The 18,948-nt window shown below is 42.4% G+C and overlaps 1 protein-coding gene across 2 annotated transcripts in view; it reads left to right on the top strand.

The window, feature by feature from the left end:
• Window positions 1-18,948, top strand: part of Klf8 (Kruppel like factor 8) — a 153,962-nt gene that overhangs the window by 109,322 nt on the left and 25,692 nt on the right. Inside the window, exon 1 of one of the 2 annotated variants that reach the window (XM_041646142.1) lies at window positions 14,810-15,113. The exons of the other annotated variant lie outside the window; for it this stretch is intronic. The gene's annotated coding sequence lies outside the window, so the exon portion shown is untranslated. Of the gene's footprint in view, window positions 1-14,809; window positions 15,114-18,948 lie in introns of those variants that run through there. 2 annotated transcript variants of the gene reach the window in all.

Raw genomic sequence — 18,948 nt, 5'->3', positions numbered from 1 at the left:
AAGCCAGTACAATCCCTAGCTGAATTACAGTCTAAGGATTTGTCCTTTTATCCTGTCTTAGTTACTTTTCTACTGCCATGCTAAGACACCATGGCCTAGGCAACTTACAGAAGAAAACATTTAGTGGGGCCTTACAGTTTCAGAGGATGTGTCTATGGGACTTAAGAGCATAGCAGTAGGCGGACAGGCGTGGCATTGGAGCAGTAACTGAGAGCCTACATTTGATACACAAGCATAAGACCGAGAGAGCTAGCTGGGAATGGTGTGGGCTTCTGAAACTTCAAAGCCCATCCCCAGGAGCCCACCTCCTCCAGGCCACACTTTTATTCCTTCCCAAATTCTAGGGACTAAGCATTCAAATAGAAGAGGCTAAGGGGCCATTCTCTTTCAAACTATCACATTCCAGTCTCTGACCCCCATAGGCTTGTGGCCATATCATAATGCAAAATGCATTTAGAACAACTTCAAAGGTTCCCATAGTCTTTTACCGTCTCAACACAAGTTTAAAAAAAATCCAAAGTCAAAGTCTCTAAGCAATCTTTTAATTGTAACCTCCTATAAAATAAAAAAAGCAAATTGTGTGCCTTCAACTTACAATGGCACCAGATATACATTACCATTCCAAAAGGGAGAGAATGGGAGTAGAGTCAGGAAATACTGGACCAAAGCCTAACTAAAACCCAGCAGGGCAAACTCCAAATCCTGTAACTCTTATGTCTGCTACCAAAGGACTTGGATGGTTCTTCTCTTCAAGTTTTGCTGACTGCTACACACTTCCCTCTTGGGGCTGCTTCCATTTTGCATATGCTGCTCTCCTTTGCATATATCCCAGGTTTCTGGCATCTCCAGCATCCCGGATTCTCAACACAATCCAGGCTTTACTTCTGTAATGGCCTTACCTGACCTCAGAATTGCCAGGGAGGCTTTCCTTAATCTTAGAGGAAGATTCCAAAATGTTTATATTCTCATAGCCTTCATGACTCTTAAGCCAAAATCAGGTGGCTCATGCTGCAAGTTCTGCTGCCTGCTTGGGCTGGACTCTGGCCGCCTCTTTGAACCGCATTTGCACAACCTTTGATTCCTTGCTTGGTTGGAACAGATAATTCCTCGGCCTTTTGTTTTCCCAGATTGCTGGATTAGCTGGGTGGGGTCTCACCCTGAGAGCACCACTCCCTTTCTTCCATTTCTCTCTCTATTTCAGCACAAACCCCTGCTTCAGCATTAAATTTCCTAGTGTTCTTTTTCTCCTCAAACTGCACATTTTTTCAATTTCTTTTTAGAAACCTGCATAAGGATGTGAGCTCTCAGTTACTGTTCCAGGGCTCATATATTTGACGGTTTAGTCCCCACTTGGTAGAACTATTTGGGAAGGATTAGGAAGTATGCCCTTGTTGGAGGAGATGTGTCCTGGTGGGTGAGCTTTTGAGGTTTCAAAACTTCACGTCACTTCCAGTTAGCTTTCTGCCCCTTGCTTGAGGATCAGCTGTAAGTCCTCAGCTACTGTCCAGTACCACGCCTACTGCCTGATGCCATGATCCCAGCCATGATGTTAAGGACTCGAAGCTGTGCTCGGAAACTGTAAGGCCCGATAAACTCTTCCTTCTGTGAGTTGCTTTGGTCATGGTGTCTGCTTAGCAATAGAAAAATAAATCAGGATATCACTCAGATAAGTGTAGTCTTAACCCCTCAGTCAAAGAAACTTCTCTTTATAATAGATGAGGACCAGTACAGAAAACTACAACCAATCAAAATGTGGAGGTGTGGAGCTGCGTCCCAAATGAACCAACTACAGTTGAACTGCTACACCTAAGGCTCAGGGATTATTGCAGAAGATGGGGCAGAACGATTTTTTTAAGTAAATTATATCTTTATTCAGTTCCAACTTCATTATACAAAAAATAATCCAATACGTAGGAAGAGAGAGTAATTCAGACACGAAATAAATTGACAGCCTGTGTGCCACTTTCTTTTTTTTTTATTTTTTTGCCACTTTCTTTTTTATTATTTTATTTTATTACTTTTAAAAAAATACCAGTTCAAATTCCCACTCCCTCCCTTCCTCCCACTCCCTCTACTTCCTCCCACCCCACCCCCACCAATCCTAAGAGAGGGCAAGGCAAGGAGGGGGCACAATGATTTTAAGAGAGAGGAACGGGGTGCTTGCTGTGAGTTTGCGTCTCTTCCAAATGTCAGAAGTTATGCCCATAAAGTCTCACCAGCGTGACTATTTAAACATGAACTGAACAAGGGCAACAGCAGTAGACATGTTAAAGTGGATAGGTAAAAGTCCATGAGGTGCCAAGCCAATAGGCAATGCTTGAGGGTGGAAGAAATCATCTTCCCCAGAGAAGAGCACACCAATTGGATATCTCATACCAATTGCCAGCCCTGAAAACATACATATAAGAACATTATACAGATTGAGTAGGTTGTACTTATACATTTAGGAACACACACACACACACACACACACACACACACACACGTACATATATGTATATTACAGCAATTAATGAAAAATTAGGCCATGCAATTAAAATGGAGCAAGAAGGGGTATATAGGAAGACTCGGAGAAAGGAAAGGGAAGGGAGAAAGGATGTTATTATATTATAATTGCAAAAGATAAAAGAAACAACTTTTTTATTTGTTTTGGTTTCTGAGACAGCTTTTCTCTGTGTAGCCTTGGCTGTCCTGGAACTTGCTCATGTATCACTACGTCTTACTGTAAAATGTGCATCTCAGTGAAGTAGCAGGAAGCAAATGGAGCATATGGTATATAGTGTGCTAATATGGTAGTCATTACTTTTAGCTGCTTCCGTAGAGGGAATGTTTTACAGTTAATAATGGAAATAATTTTTTTGCTATGAATAGCAGCAAAGCTGTGTGTATGGTGACTGTTTCTGAGTCTCATAGAGCAGTAAGTAGCCCAGTAGCAGAATGCAGGTTCCCGTGGCTCCACGGTACTTCATGTGGGCTCTGGGACAGAAACACCAGCATCTCCTGGAAACTTGTGAGACATGAGAAGTTTGGGGTTCCTTGCAGTAATCCACTATATCTGAGTGAGGCTGGATCTTAGCAAGACATTCAGATGAGTATCTGTGCTGAAGTGTGATGTCCGTAATCTGCTGGAGGCTTAAGATGTGTCATAAAATCTTAGTTTTGCATGAGAAACTTATTTTTCACAAAGATGCTGTTTACATAGCTTTTTTTAAAAATTTTTTATTGAGAAAAAAAAAAGTTTCCGCCTCCTCCCAGCTTCCCATTTCCCTTCCCCCTCCTCCCGCCCCTCTCTCTCTCCCTCCACTCCTTTTGTCCTCCCTCTCCAGTCCAAAGAGCAGTCAGGGTTCCCTGCCCTGTGGAAAGTCCAAGGTCCTCCCCCCTCTGTCCTCTATTTTACCTAATTTGTTCATATTTTATGCACAAATCATTATAATTCAGTCATATTTTTTAAAAAATAAAAATAATCAATTTTATTCTTTTTTAGAAAAATAAAATATTAAAGCAAAACATCACGTTAAAGTTGTACAAGGCAAACCAGTAGGAGGAAAAGAGTCCAAGACAAGGCACAAGAATCAGAGACTCATTTGTTTATATAATCAAGAGTCCCAAAAAAGTATGAAACTGAGCCGGGCAGTGGTGGCACACACCTTCAATCCCAGCACCGGGGAGCAGAGGCAGGCAGATCTCTGTAGCCAGCCTGGTCTACAGCGTGAGTTCCAGGACAGCCAGGGCTACACAGAGAAACCCTGTCTTGAAAAACCGGGAAAAAAAATTACTAAACTGAAAGCTATAATATACATACAGAGGGCCTGGTGCAGACCTGCCTTGACCCTGTGCCTGCTCTCTCAGTCTCTCTGAGTTCATATGAGCTTTGCTGAGCTGATTTAGAGAGCCTTCTTCTCCTGGTGGCCTCCATCCCCTGTGCCTTTTGCGCTCTTTTCACAGCCTCCTCTTCCAAAGGTACCCTGAGCTCTGAGGAAAGGGATTTGATGAAAATTTCTCATTTAGAGATGTGTGTTCCAAGGTCATGCTCTCTTTCTCTAATGTTGGGCTGTGGGTTTCTGTATTTGTCTCCCATTTGCTAAAAAGGAAACTTCTCTGATGGTGACTGTGCAAAGCACTGATCTAAGAGTATAGCAAAATATCATTAGGAGTCATTTTAGTGATACTCTTTTAGAGCAGTAGTGTTTGGTTTACCCCAGGTCTCTGGGCTATCTAGTCTCTGGTTTTAGTTACCCAAGCAGTGTCGGGTATGGGTTCCATCTCATGGAGTGAGCCTTAAGTCAAAACAGACATTGGTTGGTTACTCCCATAGGCTTTATTATTTGTAACCCTAAGTTTTAGGAATTATTTTTATTATTTTAAGTGTGTGTGTGTGTGTGTGTATGTCTGTCTGTCTGTCTGTCCGTCTGTCTGTGTCTATGTCTGTGTGTGAATACAAGTACTCATAGAGGCCAGAGGTGTCAGATCTCCTTGAGCCGGAATTACAGTTACTTGTGGATTCTGGAAGCCAAACTCAGTCCCTCTGCAAGAGCTGTATGTGCTCTTAAGCACAGAGCCGTCTCTGTACTAGGTTACAGTTCAGACAGTTAGCCAAATAAGGAATCTGATCTTTTGGTTTCCTTTTTTAATGTGCTCATTTGTATCTTTGGCAGAAAATAATGTAAGTTAAATTATATCTTCTTATTCTACATAATAAGCAATATTGAATTGTTTTGTGCAGAAAAGCACATGCTTTTCTGGCATGCTGAAATGGGAGCAGCAACACTGCATGGAATCACAGGGATTAGTTTGTAAGAAATTTCTCTATTCAAAAAATTGTGTAGTAAATGCCTTCTGAATTGCCATGAAAAAGTACCTCTTGCTTTGTTTTTATTTGTTCGCTAATAGAGGAATCACCCCCATTCAATTATTTCAGCACAGAACAATCAAGAACAGATATAGGCTTGCAAAAAGAATTGTCATTAAAAAATTATATAAATTTAAAAGTTTCTTATCTGGCTAGACAGTGGTGGCACACGCCTTTAATCCCAGCTCTTGGGAGACAGAGGCAGGCTCACGTGGACCAGGCTGGCCTTGAACTCACAGAGGTCTGCTAGCCTTTGCCTCCTGAGTGCTGCTTTTAAAGGCGTGTGCCACAACCACACAACCTCTTGAGTTATTTCTTCCTCAGGTTTTTTCCTGGTTTTCATTTTGGGAAAAGAAGCTTCTACAACCTACTTGATTCCCACCAAAATTCCATGCAGATATCATCAGGAAACTGTAGAACAGAGAAGTTAAAGATAAATGCGGGGCACAATGGCATATGTACCGGGAACAATAGTGAGTTAGAGCTTAGACTGGGTCTCACAAAGAGACCTTTTCTCAAAACAAAATAGATGAACATGACATTTAAAGAAATCAATGATTCAGTGATCCAGTCAGTGAAATTAACAAATATTTATTGAGCAATTACTTTCTTTCAAGAACTAAATTACATCCTTGAGTAAAGCTGACCTAGATTCTGCTTCTTTCAATGAGGTCTGATAGGAGAAGCAGGAATCACACAAACACACAGTATACCCAACTAGAAACCAGGATTACTGCTGCAGAGGAAATGATCTGCTAAACAGGGAAGTGTGGGAGAACATTCTGCCAAGATCTGTGCACTTTGGCTCACAAAACAGTGTCTGTATTAGGTGGCAAATGCTCGCTGAAGCAAAGCCATCAGGGAGAAAACCGTAGAAAGAGAAAACCATATTTAGTGGCATTAAGTTTTGTCTTGAAACAGACACTTTTGAGAAATTTCTGAGTTGGAATAGCCAATTATAGCTGCAGTTCAGGAGGGCAAATGTTGTTAAGAAAACCAATTAGGAGAGATTAAAATTTGTTTTACATCTGTTTATTGTGTGCATGTGCAGGTGGAAACATAAAACATAAAATTCACCACAATCTGTGCTGCCCACAGGCTAATCTATGTCCAACCCATATTTTCCAAATATAAAAATAATTCATGATTATTATGGAAAATGTTTTAGATATTATGAAGTTTTCAGATAATTCTACAGGCCATTCTTTTTTAATGCTAAATATATTTTTGTAACAAAAATGTGTGTTTAGGCAAATTTAAATGACACTATATATTTTCTTTGTGTCTTACTTTTCAACCCAATACTACACAATATCCTAATTTCCTTTCTTTTTCCTCCTTTTCCCTCCCTCCCTCCCTCCTTTAGTCTCCCTTCCTCCCTTTTCTTTTTTCTTTTCTTTTCTTTTTTTTTTTTTAGGACTTGGCTTCCAAAGCTTAAGCAAACCTATTCCCACTGAAGTTTATTCCTATTCGTGTTTCTGTTTTGAGATGAGAACTTGCTCTGTAGCCTAGAGTGGACTCCAGTTTATGATCTTCCTGCCACTTTGCATAGCTTAAAGCGTAAATTCTGATGTCTGTATATTATCATTCTTTATGCTGCTAAATGATATCACATAGTGACTATTTTACAGTGGGAGTTTATGTCTCGTTGTTCTGAAACCTGGTACATAGAAGATCTAGGATCTTGCAGATCACTGTCTTATAAGAGCTGTTTTTTGCTTCTAAGATGGTACCTTGTTGCTGGCTCTCCAGAAGGTATGAGCATTGTCTTTACATGGCAAAAGGAATGAAAGTGGGGAAGGGGATAAAATCTGTTCCTTAAGCCGTTTTATAGCTTTCTCAAGGGTCCTTTCTCTTAATAACATCACCTTGGGAATCAAGGTTTCAAGATATGAGTTTTGGAGAGAGGACATATGAAATCTGGCTAGCAGTATATTTGTTATGTGGGCGTTTTGTAATTTAGCTCCCTAATATCTTATTGTTGAACACTCAGTCTCTCCTATTACATCTAAGTATGGAGTGATGGTCTTCCTTTGCCCTTCTTTCTGTTTTTCTGTTAATAGACTTACTCTTGCACTTAATTACCTGGTGAACTAATATGCTAAAGCACCTTGGTTTCTGTGAGATGGCATCACTGGCTGGGCAGTCTATAATTTGTTGTAACTGAGATAGCAGATAGCAAAGTGTAGAAACGATGTTACAGAAATGGATTGAGCCATTAGGGATGAGAAAGGAAAGAATAGGAGGCATTTGGATGATCATGGATGGAAAAAATAGTCTTATCTGTAGTTCTCCAGAGTTGAGTCTCAGGAGTAATAATAAAGTATAATTGAGTTCAACACAAATTCAGGTTTTGAGTCCCTTATCCAAATGCTTGGGAACAGATGTTTTAGTTTTCCACTTTTTCCTCAGATTGTGGAAGATTTATATATTTATATACTAATTTATCTTGGGTATGGGCCTCATGGTTAAATATGAAATTTGTTTTTGTTTCAATTTATGGGAATAGTGTGAAGGTAATTTTATGTAATATTTCGTGAGAATGTATTTTCTACATTTGTATTATTTAAGGTGTGAGTATGTGCATGCACTCGTGTACACATGTGGACGTGAGAGAACACACTGCAAGAGTCAGTTTGGACTTTTCACCATGTTATGTGAGTTCTGGGTATCAAACTCAATGCATCTGGTTTTTCAGCCAGCACATCTCACCAGCCCCTAGTGGAACTGCACTTTGAGTATAATTCTCTGATGGCAGGTGAGGACCATTTCCACCTTTGCTGTCTAAGCACTCCAAATGCTTCAGAATCCAGAGCACTTTAGATTTCTGGGTTAGGGATTCTCAGTCTGTAAAATGTGCTAGCACCCACTCTGTACCAAGTCCATGCATTGTCACCTCATCTTCTCAGCAACTTTCCCCTAATCCTCATTTTAAGAAATAAGGAAACCAAGACCCAGGCAGCTTATGTAAGTTGTCCAGTGCCTCACAGCTAAGTGATGAATTAGGGGCAGTGTTAATGAATTGGTGGCAGTATTAATATGCAGATCTCTGTCTCTGATTCTTAATTATTATACTGTACCAACTTTCACTGGGCATTTGCTACAGTACAGGTACTATCCTCAGAAATGAAAACATAATGTTACTGAACTATGGTGATCAAACTCCTGACATCAAGGAGCTAGCAGTCAAATGAGTAAATTGCACATAAAAAAAAAGAAATTTCATAGAATGCGACAAGCCCTGTGGGAGACATATGTCACGATGGCGTAAAAGCCAAAAGAAAGCATTGTAGTATCAAGTGGACTAGTTCAAGAAGTAGGGGCTGGTGGCTTTTCCCCTAGGTTCAGTGTTAAAATGCCATGCTCTATTGTCAATTCTGCCATGGCTGCAGGAGAAACAGGCAAGTTTGATTTTTATTTGTAGACTGAGGTGTTAACACACTCCTCTAAATCAAGGTGTCCAACAAATGAACTGTTGGATTGGGATAATTAGATTCACACTGGCTTGCTAAAGATCAATTATGTTTGAGTTACTTTCATGATTTAGAACATATCTGTAGCGTTGCTTACTTCTTACTTAAATGGGCTGACTTCAATAAAAATAAATTTTTACAAAAATAGCATGACTGAAAATGGAAAGCCAGTTTTATTTTCTGTAAATAGAAGGTAACCATAAAATAAATACACAGTATGGGAAAATATTTATCTGTGTGCCATCCAAAATGATCCTTCCTAGAACTATTGGCATGCGTGGCACATGTTAAGAACACTTACTGAAATAACATCTTTAGGCCTTTTCCACACCAACATTCTGTAACTGGGGTGAGTAACTCTTGCAAGGATTTGTGTCCCCCACATTTTATTTTCAGCATATTCATGTATATTTACTCCACTTGGCCACATAGTCCTGACCATTGCAATTATGTGTTTCTACCATGTAAATAGGTGTATCCCCATGGCATACTAATTAGACTCTCATCCCTGATCAGACCATTTATCTCATCTTAGGAAGTGAATTGCTACTGCTAATCTGCCTGACATACTCATTGAAATTCATCAATGTACTGACTGGAGAGGGTAATGCCCTGTCATTGTCACTCCCTGTCAAACTGCTTTAACTGTGTTTGTGGTATTGATTTGAGGATAAAAACTAGTACAATACAAGGCTGTTTGGTGAAAGGAAGAATGAAGGAAATAAAGCATATGGCTTCAGTACTTTTAGGAGGTGTGTTAAGAAAGATATTAAGAAAGCACCATAAGCAGAACCCCTATTCAGATTTTCTGCGTCACTTTCTGAGTGACGCGATACACTGTTCTGGTCCCCAGGGTAAGGATCCATTCCTTACTCGTTTGGGGGACAGTGGGAGCTAGACCATACTCTTCTATAGGGACATTTTGCCTTTGGGGACCTAGCACTCCTGGATCAGCCTAGTGATAAAGAAATTTCTGTCCTATTTATACATTTCCTTAGATAATCTCATATGTTTATTTGTGTAATATGAAAGCAAGAATTCAAGTCTTATACTGACTCAGGAATAGACATTCTAGGGACAAGACTATATTACCCCTCTCCTTAGGTGAGGCGCAGACTCCCAGTTTTTCTGGTTTGACTTGGTTGCTGACTCTGAAGGCTCTTCCTTCCTCCAGTTTATGGGTGTGGTAACTTCTGTAGTCTGAGTGGTGTAAAAATCCACGGGAGCCCAACATCTTGTCCTAACACATACACCACCACCACCACCATCACCACCACCACCACCGTCACCACCACCATCACCACCAGCACTACCACAATTAATCAAGCTTTTTATTTATAAAGTTAGTGGCCTAAGGCACAATTAAATTTATAGGAGTTGTAGGCCTGCTAGAACTTGCCTGGGTTGATCTCAAATTCTGGCCATATGCTGCTGGCCCATTGGATGTTCCTAAGGTGAACTTAGTTGTGCCTCTGGGTGTATTAGAGCAAGCACTTTGGTTGCTATTTTTGTAAATTAGTGTATTTATGTGTATAAGGAGAGGAAATACAAAGAATACGGGTCACTGCTTCAACCTCTGTGGCCAAAAAGGAGACTCAGAGTTCAGAGGTTCCATTGTTAAGAGTAACACTAGTTAACCTTTGAGAGCTTCCTTTGTGCAGAGCACTGTGCTTTGCAGGCGGTAATCTCCTTGGGCTGAGGTAGGTTTTTCAGGGACTGATTGCTGATAGAACTCTGGAGACTTTCGGGAAAAACAGTTTGATTCCTTCCATTCTGGGAAAGAAGCCCCAAAGCTTAAATTCACTAGTCACTGCAAAGCCTCCTCTGTGTCTTATTTAATCTTTTTGACAGTTCTGTGAAGCCAGCGCTAACAGTATCTCTGTAAAAGAAATCGCTGTAGAAACTGGTGTTTAGAGACGTGAAAGCTTTTGCTCACCTTTGCACAGCTTACAGACCAAGTTTTTTTTTTTTTCCCCCCCAGGTTCTTCTCTTCTCATCTAAATAGACATCCTTCTTCCTTACTGTCCTTATCCTTTGCTGCCAGTAACCTTCGTGATGTCCTCTGAGCCATGGGAGGAACTCAACACTGCCCCTCCACTAGCAGGGAGGCAAAAGGTCTGCGACCAGCTAAGCTTGCAGGGAGATTATACCCCCTGGGGAACTGCAGAGCAAAAAAAAGTGGGTGAGGGGGGCGATTTTGTTCCCACTAGGTCTGAGCTAAGCACTGGTTTTGGCAATATTCTTGCTGTCCCAGGAACAACAATATCATAAGAGGGCTGATTTTTTTTTTTTTTTTTTTTTTGCTTATGTACTACTGCCTCCTTGTCCCCCAGGCTTCTCTACACTGCTGACCCTTTAAGTCCCCTCCCTGGTCTCCACCCTTCCTCATCATCCTCTTCTGCCCTTTTTTTTTCTGCCCCACCTTCTCCTTAGCCCCAGCTCTTCAAGTATTTTAAATTGTTGTTGTTGTTCTGCTGGGAGCAGGGAGGGTGGAGACCTCTTCCTGAGGCTTTTCCTCCTCTTCTCCCTCTAGCCCTCATTCCGGGCTCCACCCTGGTAGTTTGTTGGCTTGCATTCTGGAAGAAGAGGAGAGTCAGGAGAGTGAAAAGGAAGAAGGGCAGCAAAGAGCAGCATCTTGTGAGACCTGGGTGTCTGCAGGCTTTTCTGCCATCTTTCATTAAGTTCAGTATATAATTTAACTCTCACCTTCCCCCTGTGATGTAGAGGAGCGTTTAGGCGACTTTCTCAAGTACTCAGTCTCCCTTATGCTTTGGGTGGAATGGAACAAGTTGAAGATACTTGTTGCTATTTGCTTTATGCATTTCTTAAGCCACCTAAGAAAAGGGGAGCCTGAGGTGCTTCCTACAAGGAAGAAACACTGCATCTTTTTCATGTCTGCTCCCTCACAACTTTCCATCTGACATAAGTGGCGTGCTGATTATTGATGCGACAAGTGGCAAAGGACAAGGTTGGGTGTGGCTCAGTGAGAAGTGCTTACCAAACATACACAGTGTACTGGGTTCAGTCCACATTATGGAAAAACAACAGAGACAATACCAAGAAAAACTCCATCTTTACAATGAACTGTGGTGCTGGGGTACATAGTTCCTTCAAGCAAGACAGATATCATATCTAAAAACTTCAAAGGAAAAATGTGAACCAAAACACTGGGTGTTTTGAAGTCAAGGGCTCCTACACTGGAGTTCCTGGGGAAAGAATGGGAGGTTTTATTTCTCCTTCTAATGCTCAACGTGCTTCTTATTATGGCATAGGTACTCAGCATGTTTCGTTGACTAAATGGATGGAGGAATGGATGGGAAAGAATCTTGAGTTTATTTACCTAAGGCTTAATAATTGACCTTTTTCCCAAAAACAGAATTTGGCAATCTGATACAATGTTTTCTATACAAACAACAGGTGAGGCAGACAAAAAACAGGAGTCTAAAATAAATCACTTTTAGCAAGAGGATAGATTGTTTTACTATCTTCAAATGGACACAACTTCTTGAGGAGCCTGCATAGATTAAATAAAGAATTCATGATTACCAAAGAGTATACCTAGCATAAATAAAGAATTCTAGTGGCGGTTGACGTTGGAATGTATTACAGAAGTCTGCCTGTCTCTATTTTTCACATCACAAAAATATATTAGTCTTTGGTAAAAAAAAAAAAGTTTTACATCCTTGAATCTAAAACCGTCTGACATTACTGAGGATAGTCTTGGACTAATGAAAAATATTTTTTTTAGCAACACTCCCCAGATTTTATACATTAAGAACATAAGAATTCAAGGGATAAAATGCCCCTTTTAAAAAAGAATACGTACAGTTGTACATTGTATTGCATGACTTTCACTTAGCATGTCTTACCTTGTAAGCAGGATAGGGCTGTGGGCAGCAGTGGAAATACAGTGTATAGAAAGAGGCATTTATAAAAGCTCCTACTACAGGGACATTCTTTCACGTAGCAAGTACATATATGTGCTGTTTAATCCTTGTTCCTTGGTTTCTACACAGGAAGGTGATAGTGATAGCACAGAGTTCAGCATAGCTACTGTTTGATAACTATTATTGATAATAATACCCAGCACATACATTACAGACAGAGTAACATCTGATGCCTAACCTCCAGGACATTATGGTGCAGTAATAAGGAGAAGCCGTTATAACAAACCTAGAGGTGCAGCAGGAAATGGTCAGTTCTTCCTGAGCGAATTAAATAAGGAGAGGGGATGACCTTTAGTCAGTCCTTTTAAAAACGTAAGACAGAGTTTAAAGGGCCACTTCAGATAGAGAAGGTAAAGTGTTTTATGCCCCCAAGATTGGAAAAAGCCTGGGATTATCAGAGATTTCGAATCTGGGTAAGATCTAGTAGAACAGCAAAACCGCTGCTGCTTAAGATAAAGGCAGCCTCTGGATCATCACAGCAAGTGGAAGGATTCCGAGGTGTTGCCTTGAATGTTCAGGTGGTCGCTGAACTACCAGTGGGAGAAGAGATTGTTTGGGGAGCGAAGGAAAACGAGATGTTAAAAACGCATCTGAACAGAAGAGCAGTTAAGAGAATGGACCTACCTGCGGGGCACATACTGAGCTGTGACCCCCAGTTTCCTTATTCTTTTTCATAAGAAGCTGGGTGTGACAGTGCATGCCTGTAAACTCAGAACTAATGAAGCTGAGGCAGGAGACTGGTGAGTTTGAGGTCAGCCTAGGCTATAACATTAACCTGAGCTCCATTGTAAGACTACCTGTCTCAAACAAATAACACCAAAAATGAGCTGGGGATACAGCTGAGTGGTAGAGTGCTTGCTTAGAATACACCAGGCCCCGAATTCAATCCCCAGTACTCTCTGACGGGGCATAAAAATATAATGCTACCTACTTTCCAGGGTTGTTACCAGGAATAAAGGAAAATGGATGACTATAATGGTACCTGGCCCAGTGAACTGCCCATATGAGGTGCTGAAAACGTGGAACCTATTATTATTCCTTTTGCTTGGCTGCTCCTTCCCTTCTTCTCCTTTGTTCCTTCTCTCTCTTTTCCTTCCCCTTTGAAAGAACTGTGCTAGGGAAGAGACACTGGAAGGAGGCTGTGGTTATCTGTGACTTCATGAGTTTCCATTAAAATGAGCTAGAGAAGGACTTTAAGGCAAGGGCAAAAAATGCTGGAAATGTGGCTTCTAGTCTATGGATTCAGTTCTTCAGGGATGTTAGCCAATGCTTGGCGGAGAGGCGGTCTCAGGGGGTTGAGAACTCTATTCTTAGAGAGCTGGTAGCTGGGAGACTCAGAAAGCCTCTCTGAACTCTCCCTGCCAGGGCCACAAGGTGTTAGGAATTCATCTTCAACTCATTTCTCCCACCTTCTCCTTCACTCTCACCTTCTCTTATCTATTGCTAGAAAATGCACTCAGCTCCAATCTCCTTTCCTCTTAAGCGTCCTCCCTAAAAAGACACTGTGACCCCTCTTGTCCTTGCTAGTGTCACGCGTTGCCATGGAGAACTGGGAGGGTAAAAATCCTCTTACAGTTACCATCTTTCTGACACTCCCTATTCCGCATCCTTTTCTTCCTGGAGATCCCTTACTCCTAGTCACCACACCCTCTCATCCTCCCCTAGAGAGCTTAAATCCTGGTGGATAGGTGAGCATGTAGGGTGTCCGAAAACCCGTCAGGGACTGAGTATTCACTGAAACTGATTTCAGTTGTACCTGCTGCTGCAGGAGGCCAACAGACGCGGCCGCCAGGGGCGAGGCCAGCTCCTAGCTCCTAGGTCTCGCCCCACCCCGTCTCCTGTCCCTCCGCCTTCTCTGCCCCACCCATCTCCACCCCCTCCTACTCCACTCCCCTCTAGCGGCCACTTGTCCCTTTTAAGGAACTCCACCCTAGGTGGAGTCCTCATGGTAGTCACACCTCTCTTCTGGGCCTAGTCTGCCAGAGAAAGAGCTAAACACTCCACCTACTCAGGTTGCCCGGCGAGCGCGCCAAGCTCTGACCCCACGGGCGTGGTGTACCAGTGGGGCGGCCAGGTACCACCGGGAAGTCTCTCTGGCGCGGTCCGGCGGGAGTGCCTCCCACTCGCGTGGGAGCTCCTGCCCTGGGCTGGTGTTTTCCTATATGTTTCGACCATTTGCCGGCGCCTTTTCCTCCTTTCTTTTTAGGAAGGCGCCGGGTGTGCAGCGCTAACCGCTGCGTGGGGAGAGGGGTCCTCTGGCGCTGTCTGCTTGTGGGTCTTCACTGACTCCTTCTCCGTCTCAACTTTGCGTTCAAGTCGTGATCTGAGGTTTGGGTGCTTGGTCGGGACCCCGCCCCAGCTTTCTCGGGGAGGGCGTGAGGAGTTCTGAGGTGGGTGGAGAATGGGCTTGGCCGGAACTGAATCGGTTGAGGTAAAAGGGGAACGCAGGAGCTTTAGCGCTGGCCACTTCGCCCCGGAGAAGCCGCTGTATTTTTAGCACAGGGAAGGCTGCAGTGGGAGGATTCTTTTTAGGAAGTCTGCTCTGCCGCCCCGATTCGGGGCTTGGATGCTTGAAAGCTTTGTTTCCCTTGTTCTGAGGGTGGCCCAGCTGGGTCTGAATCGACTCCCTCCCTTTTTCGTTTCTCCCATCCTTTCCCAGCCCGGAGAAAACAGAGAGGTGGGGGACCAGGGAAGAGGAGGCTAAAGCGCGTTGCCAGGCGCGCTGTCAGACATGGGCGGGTGCGAGGGTAACAGCTGTCTTGAGATCAGCTCAGGAGTAAGAGTCTCCGGGAGGACTGCTTGAGCTCCGGACACTTCAGGAGTCCTCAGCTAGAGACAAGGGCGGTAAGTGACTCGGGAAAGAACCCACTCTCCTGTCCTCAGTCTAGGTTCTAACTCTCCCCCTCCCGCCGCCACCGATACCACCACCGATGCCGCCGCCGCCAACCGCACACACCCACTTGGCTTTGGATTTTAGCAGTGAAGTGGGATGGGGGGCGTGTGAGCGGAAGGGGTAAGAACATTATGTGGAATCAAATTAAACTCAAGGGAAAATGATTTCCCTTAAGGATTGTGAAGAGAGACTAAGAGGAGGGGGTACTTCGGGGGGCCTTGTGGAAGAATTGAAAGGGAACAAGAATGGATAGGTTTGTCTAGTTCAGTCTCTCCTGTCTCGGTGCTCTCAATTCTTTTTAAGTGGTTTGTTTTAACCCCATATATCTAAAGTCTCAGCTAGAGAGAAGAGGATTTGGAAGACCAGTGATCCCACTTACTGATCCCACTTACGTCACTCCTCCCTTCCCCCAAGCAGTAGCAGGTAGAGATGCTTCTCGAAAGCTGGAGGAGGGGCAGCGAAGAGTTAAGTTGGGAGCCTGGTCTCTTGGTACTAATGGCAAGACCCCCTTCAAGGAACCTCTGAGGAGGAGCTGGTTAGGGTGTGCCAGCTCTTTTTCGGGGGGCTGAGCTTGGTTGCAGTAGGAAGCCAAAGCATAGCCCAGTCTAGGCTCCTTAAGATGTGGCCAAGAGGTTAGTTCCTGTAGGTGGATGATCAGCCAGCATTGCTGTGATTACTGGAGCGAAAGGATTTGCTTAGCTACAAGGTGAAGCTTTTTTGTACTTTTTTGGCCTTAAGAATTTTGAAGAAACTAAATCACATCCTAACAGGTGGCCAAGAGAACAATACCTTATTTTCTCTAATATTACTGTCAGTGCGAAAAAAATATATAAAGTATTTATATGCCACTTAGTGTAATAGTGACAGAGAAAAGAGAGAATAATATTTAAATTTGGATTGTAAGCTGAAGATTGTTGATTTGGGGTAATAAAAAGATCTACTTTGAAAGCCTACTACCACCACTAACTGGTTGCATGAGCACGAACCTTGCTTTTCTCCTCTGTAGGATGCATATTGGAAATTCTCACTCAGGAGATATACATGACATACGCTGCTAGTACTTGCTCTGATTTCCACTTTCCTTTTCTATTCTTCGTGGTTTTCCCGCTGGAGTACTGCTAGCCGAATTATTACTTTGCCGTCCTTAAAACACATTTCAGTCGAAGGGAACGAAGACCTGTGCAGTTTGAGTAGTTTGCACAAAGACAGGCTGGAATATATGTCTTATTTGTGATTTAACATTGTTCTCACTGGATTTTATCAGCTGCAAGAAAAAAGGCCACTAATCTGCCTATCTTCTGATTCTTTGGTCAGTTTAACCATATGATGTAACCAACAGGACCTTTGGACAGCAAACCAGTGATTCAGAAATGATTTCATCCTCTTCTTCAAAGTTTGGGGGTAACCCTTATAAGAGAGACATTAATCCTTGCTAACTGCTGGTGAGACAGTCTAGGCACAGCGTGTCTTCAGGTTAGTTTTAGAGGGCAACTAGGCAGAAATACAGGGTGGTAGAATTCTACCTTCCGAAGTGTAAGTGACATGTTCAGTCTGTTCTCCAGACCCGTTGGACTTCACGTCATCAGAATGCTAGAGAACCCTCTTGCTTTCGGATCTCAGAGGAAAGAAAATTGGTGGGAAAAATGATGGCCACAACTACCCTTATTTTTCTGGTATATGCATTTCAGAGATGAGGCTCTTAGTGGGTCTGCTATTTGTTTTTGTTTTTTTTTTATTGCCAAGGTACCAAGACTAGATATTATTAGTCTTTCCAGAATGTTCTGTTTCCATGTGAGGAGGTAGAGATTGGGCACTCACGCTATTGTACTCTGGCAGGGGCTTATTAATGTTTGATACATTTAGATGTTTTATTTATTTTCTTATTTATATTTTTATTATGTTTATTTATGTGCTTTTTTATGTGTCTAAATGAGTAAATTGCTGCTTGTGTGAAGGAACCAGAATTACTGGTGATGGTGAGCTGCCCAGCATGGTTGTGGGGAACCAAACCTGGGTCCTCTAGAAGAGCAGGAAGCACTCTTCAGATGTAGAGGTCCCTCCAGCTCAGGACATTTATGTTTACCTTAGGTTTGAGTCACTTCTACTTTATGAGCTCACTTAAATTGTTAAGTGAAGGAAAAAGAGTTTGGGGATACGTAATTCATTTACAAATTGACATACTGGATGTTGGAAACTGGAGAAAAATGGTATTTTGTTTGTTTGTTTCTTAGTATTTTGGGACATTGAAACCAGTATCTGGTATATCATTGGAATTTTTTTTTCAAAAGCAACAGGGTCTTACTTTGTAACCAGACTGGCCTGGCTCGCAATCCTCCCGCCTCAACCTCCTGAGTGCTGGGATGAAAGGTGTGCGCCACCACCGCTCCGCGCACTGAGGCATTTTTAAAGCTCATTTTGTTTTAAAGTTCTGCTGCATTTTGGTTCTTTGTATTCAGAACTAAGTCCCCAGTTCTGTTGAGACTCCATGACACTCACTGTGCCTTCATGGTACTTACCCAATCACCTTTTCCTTGGAACAATTTGGTACATAGTTTGTAGATTATCATCTAAAGTCTTACTCTTTTTTTTTTTTTTTTTTTTTTTTTTTTTTTAGTTTTGTGAGACAAGGTTTCTCTGTACAACAGTCCCGGCTGTCCTGCAGTTGACTCTGCAGACCAGGCTGGCCTCACAGAGATCCACTGCTTCTGTCCTGTGCTGGGATTAAAAGCAGTCACCACCGCCAGCACCGCCTCGGGGAGCCTAAGGTCTTACTGCCATATATTTTGTAAGTGAAGGGAAAACTGATGGGTGTGATTGACCTAAATGATCATCCAGTGTGGTTACAATTTAACTGCTAAGTAGAGTCTGAATAGATGGGAGTTGGCTCTTGGACTGAGGACGGTGTGAGACCACGTTTGGTTTTCTTTCTGACTTACGGACTCTTTTTTTATTTCTTTAGATTTTATAAGTAGAAGTCGGGTTTCTGTTCTTTTTATTAACCCCAATTTAACTTCATCATCTAGTCTCTTATTTCTAAAATGATACGGTCCTTTTTAGTTGTAAGTAATGTATTTAAGTGACTGGTCTCACCAACTTTGCTGTTTTGAGTGCTTTACTTTAATGTTGTTAATGTTGTGTGCCTAAAGGGGACAAATATAAATTATTGAGCAGGAAGTTACTTATAAATGTCCAGAACATACTAGATATATAATACGCTAAAAGATGTTATCTGTATATTTAGGTTCTTTTAAGCCTAACGTGGATTTTGTTTTTTGTTTGTTTGTGGTGCTGGAAATTGAATTTAAGGGTCGTGCATATATAAGTGTTCTGCCACCGAACTGCGTCCCTAGTCTGTGAGAGTTTGAAGGTTCAATAATGTAACGCTAGATAATGTTAAGATACTGCAAACCTGCTAGGTGGTTGTGGTTGTGCACTCCTTTAATCCCTGCTCTCGGGAGGCAGGCCGATCTCATAGTTTGGGGCCAGCGTGGTCTACAGAGTGAGTTCCAGGACATTCAGGGCTACACAGAGAAACCCTGTCTTGAAAAACCAGCGCCCCCTCTCTCCCAAAAGCAGCTTATTTCAAACCGCTGAAATTTTGGTATTTTGTTGTAACCACCACCTTCTAAAATAGGGCCTATTTTCACCACTAGAGTTAGCCGCTGCTCATTCAGGACTTTCCCTTTCCTTGTTCTACAACTTGCCATTAACATTACCTTGGTGAAGTTATTTAAACTATGCATTTGAATGTTCTCCTGTGAATTGGAGATCACTGTAGAGACTACT

The sequence above is a fragment of the Microtus oregoni genome, unplaced genomic scaffold (genome assembly GCF_018167655.1).
Source record: "Microtus oregoni isolate MIOR12 unplaced genomic scaffold, Mior012 000121F_000, whole genome shotgun sequence".
Taxonomy (NCBI): Eukaryota; Metazoa; Chordata; class Mammalia; order Rodentia; family Cricetidae; genus Microtus; species Microtus oregoni.
The sequence above is the reverse complement of the archived record's forward strand: the minus strand, read 5'-3'. Positions and strand labels throughout refer to the sequence as shown.